This window comes from Peromyscus californicus, unplaced genomic scaffold (assembly GCF_007827085.1).
Source record: "Peromyscus californicus insignis strain IS unplaced genomic scaffold, ASM782708v3 Scaffold_30__1_contigs__length_565496, whole genome shotgun sequence".
In the NCBI taxonomy this organism is placed as follows: domain Eukaryota; kingdom Metazoa; phylum Chordata; class Mammalia; order Rodentia; family Cricetidae; genus Peromyscus; species Peromyscus californicus.
The window spans coordinates 501,696-514,258 of record NW_026294541.1 but is presented as its reverse complement, the minus strand read 5'-3'; the positions used below and the strand labels follow the sequence as shown (position 1 = coordinate 514,258).

Below are 12,563 nucleotides of genomic sequence, written 5' to 3'. Positions count from 1 at the left end.
GAGAGGCTCCAAAGCTACACAGTAAAAATCTGTCTTGAAAATCCAAAAAAAAAAAAAAGAAAAAAGAAAAGAAAAAAAAGGAAGTAAGAATAAAAGAAAAGTAAAACACTAATGTGTTAAGGAATTGCCTGATCAAGCAAGGCTTTCATTTAGGCGCTCAGGCATAGATTAGGAAAATTCTTGTGCAAGCTAGTAAAAACCTTGGACCTAGGGCTAGGAAGCTTTCCCTAAGGGCCTGGTGTACTGATAAGAAAACAGAGCTCTTTAGTGAAAAGCAGGCATATGCTTTGGAGAAGTAGCAATGGTCTGGAACCAGGGTGTTTGTGGTGGGGTTACTTCAGATCCTGAGAAACCAACTCTTTACATCACATGAGGCTATAGTTATCAGTCCACAGAACACTGTGGGCTCAGTCAGTAAAGTTCCTGAGATGCCCTGTTTCCCCTTGTGCAGCATTGTTTGATTAGCCTCCTCTTTGAGTCTGCCCCATTGTATGATACTTTCTGCTGACATCCTAGAAGTTCCCCACTTCCTTTCATTTCACCCCTGGAAGTAGTATGCAAGGTGCTGTTCTTCTTAAGAAGCTGAGGTGACATGAGACATAGCTTGTGTAAGACCTCCCCACCCCAGCTTTTATCTTTTCTACCTTATACTTTTCCTCTCCTCTCATCTTTTGTGACCTTCACCTCAGATCCCTGTCACTGAAGAAGATCCTGATGTTTCACATTAGTGGGGTACTTAAATAATTTTGGAGCCGGGCAGATGTTGTGCAGGCCTTTAATCCCAGCACTCGGGAGGCAGATGCAGGCAAATATGGGTGAGTTTGAGGCCAGCCTGGGCTACAGAGTGAGTTCCAGGACAGACTCCAAAGCTACACAGAGAAACCCTGTCTCAAAAAAAAAAAAAAAAAGAGAATTTTGGAAATGTATTTGCTGTGTAAGTCTTTCCTCTGTCTAAGTGAGTAGACTTGCACTCTTCTGTTCCTATTTAAATTGCTGAAAGTGTAACCTAAATCCTGAACCTAAATGTCATAAGGATGATTAGCATATGTGCAATGCAAAGTCTCTTCTAAGCTGGCTCCTCTTTTAGCATTAGCAGGAGATGGATGTATGTTAACATTAAAGAGATTTTTCTTCATTAATCTCTGAAGTGTGTTGAGTGACTTCTCCCTTGGAATGCATTTTAATTCTAGAAGAGCTGTATTTCAATCCTGTTAGAAAAATGTTTCTGAAACAAGCTCTCTTATGTTGACACAAGTGGCCTTGGTCCCAGTCTGTTGCACTCTATGGCAATGACTTTGCTGTTCTCTATATTACACATTAAAAATCTTATATTAAATGATATTATCACCTCATGGTTTCAAAACTATCCATTTGAGTGATGCAGTTGCATATTCATTGCAGTAAAAGGAAAGAGATTTGCATGTGGAGCATGGTTTCTACCTTTAGACCAGAATAGAAGGAATAGTTTATTGTGTACACTGCTGGGGTAAACAGGGTAGGCAATCAGCTACTAGAGTCACCATTATGAAAACAAACCCGATTGTAGCAGGAGGAGTAATTTTATAATTTCCCAGCATGTACTGATTGATGACTTGTGAATGAAGACAGACCAGACTGGTTGGTGTTCAATTTAGGAAGGTCAACTTGCACCAAATGATATTGACTTTTCAATTAGGTAACTCTCCTATGCAGATAGTTCAGTCACTCTGTTCTCTAATGTGTCTATGTCATTAATTGTTTCATTCCTTTTCTATCAAGAACTGTTGATTATTGATTTTCTGTGGCGAGCAGTGTTTCTTGCTTGACACAGTTATGACAGCTCAGAAGTTTGAGAAATAGGCCATTGACTGTAACTGTGTGTCAGGTTACAGTTCACAGCAGCCAACAAGTGCATATGATAAGATCAACCTATATTTTATTAATGATATTCCCTCTACTAGAGAAAATTTTAAAAACTTTTTTAAAGTCAATATAGCTAAGGTTCATTTTTTTGTTTTCTTTTTATTTTTTTTGAGACATGGTTTCTTTGTGTAGCTTTAGAGCCCTTTCTGGAATTCACTCTGTAGCCCAGGCTGGACTCAAACATACAGAGATCTGCCTGCCTCTATCTCCAGAGTGCTGGGATTAAAGTTGTGTGCCACCACCACCTGGCATAGTTAAGTTTTTAATCTTAAAAAATGCATTATTTTTATCACTTTAAAATATCACTTATTGGTATTATATTTAACATTTTAAAGAGCATTACTGATCTTATCTATTTGTTTCTACTCTCTAATGTGTCTAAGTCATTAGTTGTTTCATTCCTCATCTATCAAGAGCTGTTGATTATTGATTTCTGTGTAGAGCAGTTTTTCTTGTAGCCCAGGCTTGCCTCATGCTATGTAATGGAGAATTGCATAGAACACTTAAACCTGCCTCTGCTGCCAAGTGCTGGAAAGACAGACCTGCATCTTCTTCTAGGCTGGGCACAGTGAGAAGGAAAAATAGAGCAGTTAATAAGTGTTCAACAGTCTCCTTGTCTTTTTCTGGGGCATAAACTTGAAGAGGGACCTGTGAAAGAATTGAGTTCACGGAGCACCTTTGAAGTTGATGCATTGAAAGGCCAGAAATTGAGGGACAGGACAAAGGGTGAGAGTTTTCCTGTTTCAACAGTATTTGAGATGAGCGATGTGGAGTGATGTAACCAATTTTAGATGATCCACAAATGTCCTGACTGGCTGTTTCTTGGGGTCTACAGAGCAGTACATTCAGTAATCTGGATAAAACACTGACCCTATATTGAAACAGAATTACTGTAGTTACACTTGGTCAATCACTCTAGACAATCTGTGTAAAGTGGTGTGGCCCTGCTTAACAGGACTGCTATTTTCCTTGTTAAAGATGTGTAGCCTCAGGAAAAAAAAATGCATGTGAGTAATCCTTGGTTTGCTCTCAAACAAATCCCTAGTATCTGGAACACATGGCCATGAACTCAGTTCCAACTCTTCCAAATAATTCTTTGAGATTATGACTATGTCATGTCTACGCTCTCTTTCCTACCTACAAGCCCTACCATTGACCACTAATTGTTTTCTAATTCTTGGCCTGTTTTTCTTTAACATTTACATAGTTTCAACAGTTACTGTTTGAATGTGACCTGTGTTTGGATGCAGGTCTTCCCAGATATGAAGCAAAGGTTTGGTTGCACTGGACAATCAGTGTGTATTTGTACACAAAGGACTGTGTGCTTGGAAAGGGGAACAAGAAGTACTCTGTGAGACTGGAAGAATTTTGAAAATATAGACTTCTCAGAATAGCATTCTGTCTGCTCCTAAGGTGGGAGGGCAGAGCTGAGAAGGCCTGTGCTGTGTGTGTCATTTGATGTCTGATCACCCAGTGGGGGAGCCGCCTCTGTCCTGAGTCTGAGCTGGGTAGTCTTAGCTAATGCGTGACCTCAAGAAGGCTTAGCAATTAGTACCAATGGGAAGGAGCTTGCAGGTTCTTTTCAGGATTCTCATCTTGCTTTGCTGTAGGAGCTGTGAGGAAGACCAAAATCCATGCCATGGTGAGTGTGGAGCCCACTGACCTGAGACCAAGAGCAGAAGTTCTGCTGAGCTGTCAGAGCTTCTGTGACTGTGAAGGACCATGAGCCAGACTATGGTTCTTTTGGTCCCTGTGTTGATCTGAGAAATGGCCCTTCTTTGAGAATCCCTGAGTGTGGATTCAGTGGTGAGGGGGAGGCTCTGCTTCCCTGGCTATGGGGCTGTGATATCTGTACTATATTTGCATGTTGTTAGGCAAGTGGATAGAGCAGATTCTAGATCATGTGTTATAACCCATGTGGAAATAGACATTAAATTATTCTTCTAAACTGTTTTGTGATTGAGCATCAGTGGGTCTTGAAACCACATGGGGACATGAGAGTTCAATGAGTCACAGCATGTGATTTCCTCCATTTGTGAAGAAAGCTGTAGAGCTTGAGGCCTCTCTGTTTGGAAGATATATCCATAGCTACAGGGTCAGAAACTGCATTTAAAGTTTACTTTGAGATAATTTTGAGGGGGTTGTGAAATTTGTGTTTATTTAATTTCTATACACAGAATTACAGGCAGTTGGATAATATTTGTCATGATCCCATATTTCTTCTGTGTTCTTCATTTTGTCTCTTCATTAAAAGTTGATTTTATTTTTCTGCTTTTGTTCTTCGCTTTTTCTCTCCATCTACTTCATTCATTCTCATATATTGTACAGATTCTTGATTGAGAAAAATAAAACAAACAAAAAAATATTTTTGATATGTTTATGTTACTGTAATTATGGTTTTTTTGGTCATGTCAGATATGGAGGAATAGGAAAAAAAAAACTTGGTTGCACCTATTTTTGGCCCTCTTCATAGGGTGATTAAAGTCAGGCCCCAGCCTTGCACAGATATTTCTTACTTAGCTGTCTCACTGCTCCTCAAATAAACATAGCTGAGATATTTAATCAGTATAATATTGTCTTCTTTTCAAATTATAAATGTATTATCATCTAATGGTAGAGGAAAACAGAACAATTTGAGTAATAGATCCTTGCAAATGGTAGTGATATACTCCTTTCCTTTTTTTTCCTTTTGAATGTGTTAGTTTATTCTGAGAATTAAGCTCTTGTTCATTACATTTTTCATAACCACAAGTGAATGCCATAGAATTGTCTCAGTGGTAAAGTTGATTGTTGTTAAGCCTAATGACTTGAGTTCAATCTCTGGAAGACTCAAATACCTACAAAATTTTCCCTTAGTGCCACAATTGGGCTTTGGCACATGCACACCCCTACAATGGCACATACCTAAATAATTTTTAAACCCCAATAAATGTCATTGATGTCACTTGCTGCCAGAAGACTCCTTGGTTTCATCTCTGGACCTCACATAGGAGAAGTAGTTAATAGACACTTTGAAGTTGTCCTCTCACTGCCACATCCACATGATGGCACAGGCATGCATGCACAGAGTTCAGACATTTTTAAATGGATAAAATTAACAAAGCAAGTAACCCAGTTATTGGGAATATATGAAATGATTTGCCAGTTTACATTATAATTACAGAAATTCAAGAGGTATTACTGTTCAATGCAACATTGATGATTTCTTTTAAAATCTTATGTTATCATTTAATTCTCTGAGTTAAAGATAGAACATTTAAAAACATATTTCATTTGGCCTTAGAGGAGCATGCCTGCAATCCCAGCATTTGGGGAACAGTGACAAGCCAATATCTCTGAGTTTGAGGTTTCAGGTAAGGTTGGTTCAAATAGTGAGTTCCACTACAACCATGGCTTTGTAGAGGTATCCTATCTCAAAAAATTCTTAAAATAGCCAGGCGGTGATGGCGAATACCTTTAATCCCAGCACTTGGGAGGGAGATCTCTGTGAGTTCGAGGCCAGCCTGGACTACAGAGGGAGTTACAGGAAAGACACAAAGCTACACAGAGAAACCCTGTCTTGAAAATCCAAATAAATAAATAAATAAATAAATAAATAAATAAATAAATAAATAGTGAATAAAGAAATAAACAAATAAATAAAATTCTTAAAATATATGGCATATCTCAAATTATAGATCTTTTTCTATAAAATCTGACTGAACACTGACTGGTTTCAACAAATCAGGTTTGTTATCTTGGCTCACATCAAGGGAATTGTGTTAATAATTAAAATAAGAAGCAAAGTAGAGAGTCCATTCAAAGATGGCTAAAAAGCCATTGAACTCTTTGATAGCCATCTAGAGGGGACTTTCATCACCTTCAAGTGACAGGAGACAGAAGAAGTAACCTGGCATCTTAATCTACATTTTAATGTCAGATTTGGGAGCTGGAAAGTTTACTGAATATTCATGTTCCTCTTGGACACACAAGTTTGGTTCCTAGACCCAGATGACCCAGAATTACCTATATTTCTAGGTCCTGGAGATGTGTTGCATTCTTTAGTCCTCCTAGGGTACCAGAAATACAAATGGCAAAAAGACAGATATGTGTATGATTTGATACTTTTGGAAAAGTTTTTCTTCATGCATATGTTATTTTCAAAAGGAATGAAGTTTGATTTATATGTATAAGTTTTCCTAGTGTGTATATCAAGAACATGCCAAGTACTGGAGTATATCATAAGAGACTGTCTGATCCCAGGTGCCTGTAGTTACAGAGAGTAGTGAGCTGTCTTCTGGGTGCCGGGAATCAAAGTCAGGCCCTGTGAATGAACAGCCAGTGCTCTCAGGTGTTGAACCTTCTATTCAGTCCCATGAAAATGTCATTATAGCAGTGAGGTATGATGGATGATCCCGATTTCATCTTCAACTCAGCCCTTATTTTCCAAAAGAAATACAAGATTGAAAGGACCCAAAATTAACTTAGACATAGTACTTAAAGAAGTTTCCAAGCCCAAATCTCTACAAAATGAGGGAAGAGTGCAAGAAATTATCAGAAGTGTAATTGGCAAAGCAAGTCTTTTTTAAAGATTTATTTATTTTTATTATATATGCCTGTTCTGCCTGCATGCCAAAAGAGGTCACCAGATGGTATCCAGCCCCCAACAATACACGTCTTAAAAAGTGTCTGACTGCTGGACCAAAACCATGAGACATGAGTTTATCTCCAATACCAAAAAATGAGCAGCAATGTGAGCCCACAAGGACAATTGGCAGGTGTACCCTTGCTGGAGTTTATGCCTCCTGAAAGGAGATGAGAGGAAATAGCAAGAATGAAAACTGACTTGTCTGAATGGAATCCTATTTTTCTTCCTTGATGCCTGTAAAACTCTCTGTTGGAGCTCCTAATTGTGGTGACTCCAGATGACATCCAGCTTGTCAGGAGATCTTGCGACTTAAACAGAAGTCACTGTAAACCAGTGGCAATCAGAAATTCAAAAAGAGCTATAGAGTATGGAAGAAGTGTTAGAAGACAGTTTTTGGTGTGAAAGCCCAGGATCAAATGACCAGAGAGGAATGCTTAGGGTGTACCTGAGAAAAGCTGTCTCCTACTGTGCTCTCTGTATTGACTCAGGTGTGGTGAATTAGTGCATTCCAGGTCTCTCACTCTTTCCTGTTTTGACAACTACATGTAGCTGTCCCTGACAATTTTCTGCAGGACCCTTTTTCTGGTCCACATTTGGGCCTTAAAACTCCTCAGTCTGCACCTGTCAATCCCTGTAACCTACATTCCTGGTAGGAATAAGGATGTTCTAAAGAGATATTTCTACCTCTCTTTTTGGCTAACAATTATTGGAAGAGTGGACCACATGAAATTGTATTTTCATCAAGTAGTGGTGGCACACACCTTTAATCCCAGGACTCAGAGGCAGAGGCAGGTGGATCTCTGTGAGTTCGAGGTCAGCCTGGTCTACAAAGCAATTTCCAGGAAAGGCACAAAAATGCCCAGAGAAACCCTGTCTCAAAACTGCCCCCCCCAAAAAAGAAAGAAATTTTAATTTCATTGGGCATCTCATTGTTAGAAAAGACTTGAGTCCTCCAGATGATAATTTAGCATGGTTTTAAGATGGGAAAAAAATAATTACATGGCTTCATTAGATTACTTGGTTTTGCATATCTTTTGCCTTCTATATAAACCTCTTAGGACCTCAAGGTGGATTAGTTATCTTATATTTTCTTTATTGTTCCAAATTTGTCAATTTGAATAAATATCATGTTTTAAATTTTCATTAATAATTTGCTTTTTTTCCTTTTCTCTTTTCATTTTGTAAAGAATAGTATTACTATGACTCCCTGGTTGGCCTGGAACTCAACTACAGACTAGTCTGTCCTAGGATATCAGAGAGATCTGTTCACCTTGTCTCCAGAGTTCCTGCATTATAGGTGGGCATGTTGCTCACTGGATAACTTGGTTCATTCAATTGGCTTACTGAAGATGAGTGGCTGTGCCTGCCTTGTTAGAGTAGCCAGGGGAGAGGTTCTGATCCTATCTTCAGTAACAGAAGAAGGTTCCCATCAAATGTATCCTGCCTGCCTTAGTGTTACCTTTCTTCCAACTCTAAGAAATTTTATTTTTCTTTATTACTGAGGCTGTTACAACTCATCAATGACCTGGGAAGAGTTCTGTCCTTATTTTGCAGAAAGTGAAACCCAGGCTCACAGAGATAAGTATTTTTGAATATAGTTAAGTATAATTGTTCATGTAACTCATCCCATCATTCTAATGCCTCATGAAATGCATTTGAAGCAACTTAGGCTAGACATGGTGGCTCAGGCCTGCAATCATGGTACTTAGAATTTGGAGATAGGAATTTCAGGTTTTCAATGTCATCCAAAATGAGAATGGTCAATGGGTTATGGTTGGAGTATAAGACCAAAATGAGCCGTCTTAGAAATAAGACCAAAATGCTTTCACCCTAAAATTAAGGCCTAAGATTTCTCCTTTTGGGAATAGGCCATTAGTTACTGAAACCAGTCAGTTCAAATTCCAGAAACCAGGAAATGTAAAAGTACAGAGTCACAAGATAGTCATGAGGTAATGCCTATCAGACTATGGAATGTCCTCTCCCTGGTTTCCAGGGTAACTGACCACAGAAATGCCCCCACCTGAGGGCAGCCAATGAGAAATGGTGGCAGGCAACCACTCCATTAGAAGTAATTTGTAGCAGTCCCTATAAGTGAGCCAATCAGAATTGTACCTGTACTAGCACCCCTAAATGATATAACCTTGTGATTTTTCACTTTAAAAACTGAGCTTGCAGATAGGTGGGCACTTCCTCCAGCCTCCACTGCATTGGATGTATTGGATGAAGTCCCTGCCTAGGCTTGTATTGCTTTTGGATATCCAGAATTAAACCTTGCTTTTGCATTCTGGTATGCTCGTCTTCAGTGGTCTCTATGGGGGTCACGATCTGAGCATAACAGGAGGACCAGAGAACCAAGGGAAACTGATTGGCTGGGGACAATGTCCATAGTCTTCCCTGCAGCTCCAGAAATTCAAGGCCAAGGGAACAGCAATTTTTAGCTGAGGTACTTACCACCTCAAGTTTACTATTATTTATAATGTTTTCCTATTCTTGTAAATGTTTTTTGTCCAAGGCACCTAGATCACTTGGGAATAAAACTCTTATTGCTCACTAAATAGTGGTATTCTCCTGCAGGTGGACAAATTAGTCTCGGGCAGGGATGAGCTCCCTATTTGCTTATCCAATATAATGTCTTCATCCTTGAATCTTTATAAACACAACCGACAGATTTGGACTCAGCAGGTTTTATTCATATATTTGTGCATACATATTCTCACATGCTTAATAAGGAAGAAATTGGAAGGGAAAAATTTGGGAAGGGATGGAGAGAGGAAAAGAAGGGGGGGAAATGATTAAATACATATTAATTTGTGAGAACAAAATGAGCCATCTTAGAAATAAGACCAAAATGCTTTCACCAAAAACTAAGGCCTAAGATTTCTCCTTCTAGGAATAGGCCAATAGTTACTGAAACAAGTCAGACCAGATTCCAAAAACCAGGAAGTGTAAAAGTACGGAGTCCCAAGGTGGTCACGAGATAATGACTACTGGACTATAGACTGGTCTAACCCTGGCTTCCAGGGTAACTGACCATAAAAATGTCCCCACCTGAGGGCAGCCACTGAGCAATGGTGGCAAGCAACCACCCCCTTAGAAGTAAGATTAAGCCATGATTTTTTTGAAAGCCCCTAGAAGCGAGCCAATCAGAATTGTACCCGTACTAGCACCCCTGAATGATGTAACCTTGTGATTTTTCCCTTTAAAAACTGGGTTTGTAGATAGGTGGGCACTTCCTCCAGCCTCCACTGCGTTGGACCTATTGGATGAAGTCCCTGCCTAGGCTTGTATTGGATATCCAGAATTAAACCTTGCTTTTGAATTCCATCATGCTCATCTTTGGTGGTCTCTCTGGGGGTCATGATCTGGGTACAACAATTTAAAATGTATTAAAATAGATTTAAGATAAAAAAGTGGCCTAGGGAGATACCTTAACAATTAAAAGCAGCACTGGTTGTTGTTATATAAGACACAGGTTCCATTTTAACTAGCCATCTCCTGTAACTCTCTTCTGGCCTTTGCAAGTACTCTGTACAAATGCCTGGAGGCAAACATCTGTACATATAAAATAAAATAAAGCTTAAAAAATGGAATCCTATGCAATGATGTCACAGCCCTGAGACAGACAGCAGCCAGGGCAAGTTAAAATGATCTCTGTTGTGCCCAGGTCACAAGATCCCTAAGCTAGACCACCACAGAGCCATTATCTGATGCAAGCACACAAGCTTTGAAGAACAAAATAAGCAAGCTCAGTCACGTTCATCATCCGACACAGCAGGTGGAGGAAAATGGCCCTGAGCACTCACTTTAAGCAGTTTATATAGGAAAAGTTTACATGCAGCTTGGGATGGGACGAGGGATCTAGGTGTGAGGTAGTTTTTTGAAGTTACCAGTTGAACTATAACCTTCAGATTGCTGATGACTAACAGGATTCACAGTATTACAGAGACATAAATTTTTACTCCCTATGTCCTGCTTTTGTTGAACCCAGAATATGTACATTCAGATTTATTGTTCCTGTCCTACTCTCCCGAGTTCAACTTCTGTTCAACTGAGCCCATTACTCCCTATATGTTGTTTTGCCAAGTCTAGGATACATAGATTTATTGTCCCAGCCTTAAAAGTTCAACTTCTGGTAACTTCTAAACCTGTTGGTCAGCAAAAACTTTTGGAGGAGGGGAGGGGGAACCGTCTCTCAAGATGGCTACTGATTTTCCCTTTTTCTCCCGATCCTGCATGCTTGTAAGACATTCTATGAAATCAACTTTCTACATACATGGAGAGATTCATTCTATCAGTCCTGATCATGTAGAGAAGCTTAAATAATAGAGTTGGTTTTTTTTTCTTCACCTGTCTATGGAGAAAGATGTGCTGGCTAACAATGGTACTCATAAATGCATTCTTCCTGGCTCCATTACTCTCTAAGTATTCTTCTTTCCATGAAGACTACTCTTTATTATTATTTATTTTGCCAAAACTTTGCTCTGAATTTCAGGAATAAAACTAAGGAGGATGGAGCCTTCCTTCAGCTTTCTGATGGGAGAAAGACCTTTTATCTTGTTTGTGATCTAGTTTCTGCTTTCCTTGCTGCTTGTCTGGAGTCTCTGTGACAACCAGGTAAAAAGTACCTTCAGTTCACCTGATGTCAGTGTTAAGTCACACAACAAACACTCTTCTTGTGTGTCTTTAAATATCCCTACAGTTGTTAAAATTTTGGGTACTCTTCTACCTGTGTGGCAGCAAATCACTCCACCCCACATAGTATAGTGGTCTGGACAAGCTAGCTATCCACAATGTGTCCAGGAGGAGGAAGAGGAAGTACCTATTGAGAGCAGGAAGAGATCAGGTCTGCTTTGCAGCCTGGGGCAAGAGCTATTGAAATGCATATTTTTGCTGAACTAGAAAATGTCTTTGTCTGTGGTAGAAGGGAGGGACAGGAATCATTGTGCTCTGTTTTTCAGCACACTTCCTAGTCCCAGGGAAGGCCTCTGAATAACTTTGGTCTGTGGGCTGATTCTGCTCACAGAATGGGGAGCAGGGAGCTGTGTGTAGAAAGATATTTGTAATTAAATTAAACATTCTTTTTGTTTGAAAGTGTTATGTCCAGTTTGCAGGGATCACCAAAAACCCACTATGGAGGCTGTATCCCATAAGTGAAATCAAAGAGCATTTATTTTCAAGCTCCGGGGCATCGTTTGTCTGTCCCACACAGCAGGGAGAGCAGAGAACCCTGAGCTCAGGTGGGATTGGGTTTTTATAATAGCAATGGTTAGGGTGAGGAAATTTCCAGAATTCAGGACCCTGATTGGCTGACAATTATCTAGGGGTATCTGAAAAATAAAAAGGTATGTGCAAGATTCAAGGATATTTGGCTACTTTATCTAATTCTTGGAATGTTTGGGATGTTAGGTGCTTCCACATCCCTGGGTGGATCCCTGGGTGGTGTAAGCTTATTTCTTTTCCTGACTCCGGGTGTTGCTTGCTAGTAAGCCTGTCACAGAAGGTATGTCTGGGCCTCTAATCCTGTCATGCAGCTATGTGGTCAGGTTGTTTGGGGACACTTCCACAAAAGCATGTTTCTAAACTAGAAGAGGCCCAGTTTCTCCAGTACCTTCTAGAGATTCAGCACTTTGAATTTACCTTTCATGTTTAAGATCCTTTTTCATTAATTTTGTGGAGATTGTAAAAGGCATCTAATGTGTTAGGTAGAACTCCACTGCTAAGGTTTAATATAGAAGAGTAGAATTAGTGATATAAAAGATTCACTAATTCTTTGGCGATAGTAAGTCTCACAAAATAGAATTTAGGTGAAAGAGGACTGCCTAAAAAAACACAAAATAGGTATATTCTCCAGGGCTGTTAGAGATTAGGACAGTAGCATACACATTTGTTCACCAGGATTGTCCAGACACTTGGCTCCAAAGCATTTCAAAGGAGACACTGCCCATTTACCACAAGCCACTATGTCTAATCCTATATCAAAGAATATCTAACAAGCTGCTCATTGAGGCATTGCAGGTTCACATCCAACCTTAAG

At 39.6% G+C, this 12,563-nt stretch overlaps 1 protein-coding gene across 10 annotated transcripts in view; it reads left to right on the top strand.

The window, feature by feature from the left end:
• LOC128121180 (zinc finger protein 120-like) overlaps positions 1 to 12,563 on the top strand; it is a 57,030-nt gene that overhangs the window by 20,383 nt on the left and 24,084 nt on the right. For 2 of the 10 annotated variants that reach the window (XM_052755600.1, XM_052755599.1), the window contains 2 exons: positions 7,717 to 7,826; positions 11,022 to 11,143. The exons of 6 other annotated variants lie outside the window; for them this stretch is intronic. The gene's annotated coding sequence lies outside the window, so the exon portion shown is untranslated. The remainder of the gene's footprint in view (positions 1 to 7,716; positions 7,827 to 11,021; positions 11,144 to 12,563) is intronic. 2 more of the 10 variants (XM_052755601.1, XM_052755598.1) reach the window with 1 other exon arrangement.